The sequence below is a fragment of the Bos grunniens genome, chromosome 11 (assembly GCF_055505025.1).
Source record: "Bos grunniens cultivar Pamir isolate PY7600 chromosome 11, Bosgru_T2T1.0, whole genome shotgun sequence".
Classification (NCBI taxonomy): domain Eukaryota; kingdom Metazoa; phylum Chordata; class Mammalia; order Artiodactyla; family Bovidae; genus Bos; species Bos grunniens.
The window spans coordinates 45,194,995-45,200,843 of record NC_141175.1 but is presented as its reverse complement, the minus strand read 5'-3'; positions in this window follow the sequence as shown (position 1 = coordinate 45,200,843).

Sequence of the window (5,849 nt, the reverse complement as noted above, 5' to 3'; positions counted from 1 at the left end):
CATGATGTACTCTTCATATAAGTTAAATAAGCAGGGTGACAATATACTGCCTTGACGTACTCCTTTTCCTATTTGGAACCAGTCTGTTGTTCCATGTCCAGTTCTAACTGTTGCTTCCTGACCTGCATATAGGTTTCTCAAGAGGCAGGTCAGGTGGTCTTGTATTCCCATCTCTTTCAGAATTTTCCACAGGGAGGAGCTACCCCGCGTCCGAGGTCAGGGGCGGAGGCCGAGAGTGCCAGGCTGCGACGGCGCAGGAGCTACCCAACGCCGGAGGCCAGGGGCGGCCGCCCAGAGGAGCTACCCCACGTCCAAGAGGCTGCGGCTGCGCCGGCACGGGAGGGCAGAGAGGAGCTACTCCACGTTCAAGGTCAGGAGGGGCGGCGGTGAGGAGATACCCCTCGTCCAAGACAAGGAGCAGCGGCTGCGCTTTGCTGGAGCAGCCGTGAAGAGATACCCCACGTCCAAGGTAAGAGAAACCCAAGTAAGACGGTAGGTGTTGCGAGAGGGCACCAGAGGGCAGACACACTGAAACCATAATCACAGAAAACTAGTCAATCTAATCACTCGGACCACAGCCTTCTCTAACTCAATGAAACTAAGCCATGCCTTGTGGGGCCACCCAAGAGGGGCAGGTCATGGTGGAGAGGTCTGACAGAATGTGGTCCACTGGAGAAGGGAATGGCAAACCTCTTCAGTATTCTTGCCTTGAGAACCCCATGAACAGTGCTGCACAGTAGGTCCTTATTAGCTATCTATTTATATGTGGTAGTGTGTATATGTCAATCTCAATCTCTGAATTTATCCTTCCCCCGTCTTTCCCCCTTGGTAACCATGAGTTTGTTTTCTATATCCAGTGACTCTCAAACTTGACTAGTTTCAGACTCACTTCGAGGTCTTATTAAAACAGATGGCTGGGCCCCACCCTTATAATTCTGACTCACTGGGTCTGGAGTGCGACCTGAGAATTTGCCTTTTTAGCAGATTCCCAGTAATGCTGGTGCTGTTCTTCCTGGGACTACACTTTGAGAACCACAAAGAGAGTTGGCCTCCTGTCAGCTATATAATCTGAGCCATCAGTGTCCCCATATCCCCCTTCTCTCCCCCCACCTCACCCCCAAGCCTTTATCTCCTCCTTGGGTCCTTGCTTCCATCACTGTAAGTAACCAATGGGATCCTTGACCTCCAGCTCCTCCCTCTGAGTGGCCCCTGCTGGGAGCTGATGTGAAGAAGGCTTACTTTCCTACACCCCCTCTAATGAAAGACTCCTGATTTTTTTAAATGAAAGACATAACTAGAGGGAATTACAAACAGAAGTGGAATGATGTGAAATGGAGGCTGAATGTGACTGTTCTAGTACACAGAAGCTTGGATTGGAAACCCCATCTTTGGCAAACTGGAGAAGGTGCCTCCATTATTATGGCCACCATGCACCATATTAGTGATTCCTACTCCTGGCTTGGAAAAGATTTTAGAGGTGCCCTAATGGAACCTTCTTACTCTGCACTGAGGCATGAGATCCAGATGGGTGCTCTGGCTTATCTAGGGTGCCTTCCTCATCCTTTGCTATTAAGTTCAAGACTCTGGTTCTCTCCCAGATACTACTGAGTTTTGTAAAATCTCATGGTAGAGAAATCTTACAGTCTGTCTGGGTTTAGGCTCCAATTTTCTGAAGAACTGAAGGAAACAAAGTGACCTTTTTGGTTTCTGAACATGAGGATAAGGAAAGACTACAGAGAAGGCCCAGACTTTTATCAGAGCTTCTCTGCATTTTCAGGAACCTCCCAGTGAGCTCCAAAAAATCTTTCTATGGTTGCCACACAACCAACATAGCAACCAGGAAAGGAAAAAAGGAAGCTAAGGGTAAGGTCTGAACAAAGGTTTCCCTTTCCTTCTCAAGTTCCTCTTTTAGTATGTGATGCTATAGAGATAAGGTCCAGTGGCGTCAGCATCTTTGGTGAAAAGGAAGACAGAAGTCTTCCCAAAAAGGTCTACAGAGAGGGGACCAGTGTGCGTGTTCAGCAGCTTCATTAGTGGAAACACCATCTGAATGTGGCCTCACTTGCAGCTTTGGGCCCAGGTTCATCTGTGACTTGGCTTAATTTAAATCATCAAGTGAAATATAAGGTACTGATTATGTGCCAGGTAAGTGTTATGGGAGATAGAAAGATAAGCATGACATGGATCCTGCTTTCAAGGAATCTATTATCTAGAAGGGGAGAGAAGACCTACAGACAAACCACTAAGACAGAATGTGACTATACTATTAAAGGGGGAAAATCAAAGTTCTTTGCCAGTCCTGGGCTATGGCTGAAAATGGGGTCTTGGCCAATATCCCATGCATCTGGGCCACTGTCAGAAGTTAGAGAAGGCTAGAGTAGAGACCTGTGCCAGAGTTGGTGGCCACTGGGGGACTGGATGATAAAGAGGGTATAAGTTGATTGCAGAAGAAACTACATACTTCTAATTAGCTATTTGTGATCACTGTGGGCAATTTTCAGTTTTAATCCATATATTTGCATCATTAATTTTGGTGCGGTCCTTCTTCCTACTTAAAATCTGTGCTCGTAAATGACCAATAGTTGTTCTTTTCACTTAAGTAGTTATGCAACTAAATGATTGTATGTGCAAATTCAGGGGTTTGGAGACAAATACAACTGTGTTAGTGGCTGCGTAACCCCACGCTGGAAATGGAAAATTAACAGGCAACCTGTGAAAATTGCTACTACTTCTGAACTATCAAGAAATAAAATTACATATTTGATCTTTAGGACATAATAGAGAGGAGGTAGATATCTATCTTAGACAAGCAACACAGCAAAAGTTCTAAGTAGCTTTGTTATTTAAGTGAGTTGGATCTATAACAACAACAAAAATAAAACCAAATCATGAGATCTGAATATTTTGAGGCCATTCCAATTTCGGTTCAAATGGGTCTGGAAATAAAGCATAAGCACATCCAAAGTATGGAGTTTAAAATTTTTTGTAGCCGAAATGGCTAAGAAATCACCCCAAATTCATCTTCCTCCTTCCATAAGGGAATTGTTGCTGTGAGGCGGATTGAAGCCCAAAGAAAGAGATGATCCCAAAAAGAATCCTATGTTCCTGCAACCCCGTAACCACCTGCCTCTGTCCACCCTCTCCTCCTTGAATGAATGCCAGGAGAGGGATACCAGAAGGATTCAGACAGAGTAGAAACAGAAAAACATTTCCACTTTTCAGTTTTGTATGAGGGTGGGCCCTTCACACAACTGGACTCTTTCAGAAGCACTAGAAGAAAAGGGTAGGGTCATTTTGGAGTTCCAGGGGCCTTGGAGACAGGCATGCTGGGTGAATGTGTGAGATGGGATGTGGGCAGGGGTAGAAGGGAATGCTTGTGATGGAGTCAAAGTAACACAAATGCCCAGAGGCTGCAACTAGCTAATCCCTGGGCACCTTGGGCAGGGCATTCTTATCTCTCTTGCTCAGCATGTTGGTTAGGCTCCTGAGAAGAAGTGAGTAATTTAAAAAAAGTAAAAGTAAATCTTGTCATAAGAAAAAAATGAAAACATGCTCCAATAGGTTGAAAAAAAATTGTTAGGTATTGTGTGCATGTATCTGATTATTATGACCAAGGACTTTATGTCCACAAATAGTAAGTTTATGGGAAAAAAGTGCATATATGCATGCTTAGTCATGTCCAACTCTTTGCAACCCCATGGACTGTAGCCCACCAGGCTCCTCTGTCCATGGCATTTTCTAGGCAAGAATACTGGAGTGGGTTGCCCTTTCCTTCTCCAGGGGATCTTCCTAACCCAGGGATCAAACTCGCATCTCTTGCATTGCAGGTAGATTCTTTACCACTGCGCCACCAGGGAAGCTCACATAAAGACATAAAAATGATTATTCACAAACTAGAGAATAAAGGTCCCTGATGATGTCTAAGTTGCAGAGACAGTAGCTTGCAGCCAGTAAAGTTGTCATTCTCCACACTCTCCACTGCATCCATGATAGGAACACATGGTTGGAAGTTTGTCGTGCACAGGGCTATGTGCTACCTGGCTCTTTTAAAAAATCTAATTGGCTCTCTCACACCATCCTCTGGCTGTGGTCTCATTCTTGTCATATTAGTCATTCATTTTAACATATTGTTTGGTGGTTAACTTCCATTTTTACCTTGTCATTTGCTATTTCTTGGCAATGTTAATGGATATATTGTAGCCAGAAAAGGTGGATGGGGAACAGGACTGGGCTTAGCTCCTCACTGCACAGGGTATTATACCACATTCCTCTGGCCACCAGCAACACTCTCCAAACTACACCATCAGCTCCAATTCCAAGATATTTTGGTGGGTTTAACTAGTCTTATTATTCCTAAACTAGTTTTTATTTCCTCTTTGTTTTATTAAAAAATGAAAATAAATATGTGAACATTGGGAAGTTGGTGTATTGTGTGAGATGAAGCCTTGGTAACAGTGTGTAAAATCTATGTCTAGGAATAGTTGAAACCAAGAGTCAAACTGTGCAATGCTTAGTATTACAGGCTTTGGTGAACAAAAGGGATATAAAATAAACAGGTAGCTTTTGCTTCTTCCTTTCACCTGAAAGGTAGTTAGTGAAGTCCATGTTGCTCATACCAAAAAAAAAAAAAAAAATACACTGAAGTGTTTAAAAATACAGCAGGAAAAGATTGATTTCTTTTTTAAAGCCAAATCTTGGCATTAACAAAGCACAAGTATTGCGATTCAAAGTTTATATTTTGTAGGTGTGCTTTTACATTTGTATTCCTATTATTTCTAGTCTATTTTCCCAGAAGAACAAAGTAGGGTTGTAGATGAGGGAACTGGCTGAACAGGAGGCCATAAAAGTGATGGAACACCCAGATGGGGTATAAGAAACTAAATATTGATCTTTGTTCTTTCAGTGAGGACTTTCAAGTTTCTAGGGATGTCATTTCAGCTATGGTGGCATTGGTTAATCTGATCTGCTCTTCAGCTGTGGTCTTGAACAGTGTTGAAAGAACACTTTGTTCAGGAGCTTCAGCTGACAACCAGAGCGCTCTCTAAAGCAAGGGTTATAGAGAGAACATTCCTTTCCATGTGTTATGTAAGATATTCAAGGTATGCAGGACTCTGAGGCAATGAATAAAACTTGTTTTAAAAAATGATATAACTAAAAAAACGACACAACCTATACATTCAAATTAGTATTTATCCTTCAAAGAGTTATGTTGGAAGACATATCCTAGCAAAACACTGCTATTTTGGAACTTTTTGTTTCAGAGTTGCTTTTAGAACCAGGGTTAGGGATTGTGAACCACTTAGGACTAAATACTTAGCATTTCATCTCAATTTTTAGCCATGACACAAAAGGCTGATTACTTGTTTTTCTCCCCTGTAGACTTAACTCCAAATAACTTGTGATTTTTTAAAAAACGTATCTACTCATTTATTCATTTATCCATTGATTAATTTAATCAATTAAATATCCATTCAGCGTCCCATATGCCAGGCTATATGTTAGAAGTTGAGGATTCAGTGTTGCACAAGACAGAAATGTTCCCTGCTCTGTTGGAGCTGAGGTTATAATAGGAAAGACAGACTAAAACCATCCCCACAGCAACATGCTAACAAACAAATTTTAAAAATACTTGCCAGTTGGGGTAAATGGTATAAAGGAAACAGATAAGGGGTTGAGTTAGAGAAATAACAAGAAGACAGTTAGATGGAAAAGGTGACATTTAAACACAAGTTTAGCCTTTAAAAACATCTACTTGCCACCACTGAGAGTATTTAAATGAATACATTTTAATTTTGAAGGACAATCTTGAAGCCTGAGTGGACTGGACACAGCCCACTTTTCCCACAGCA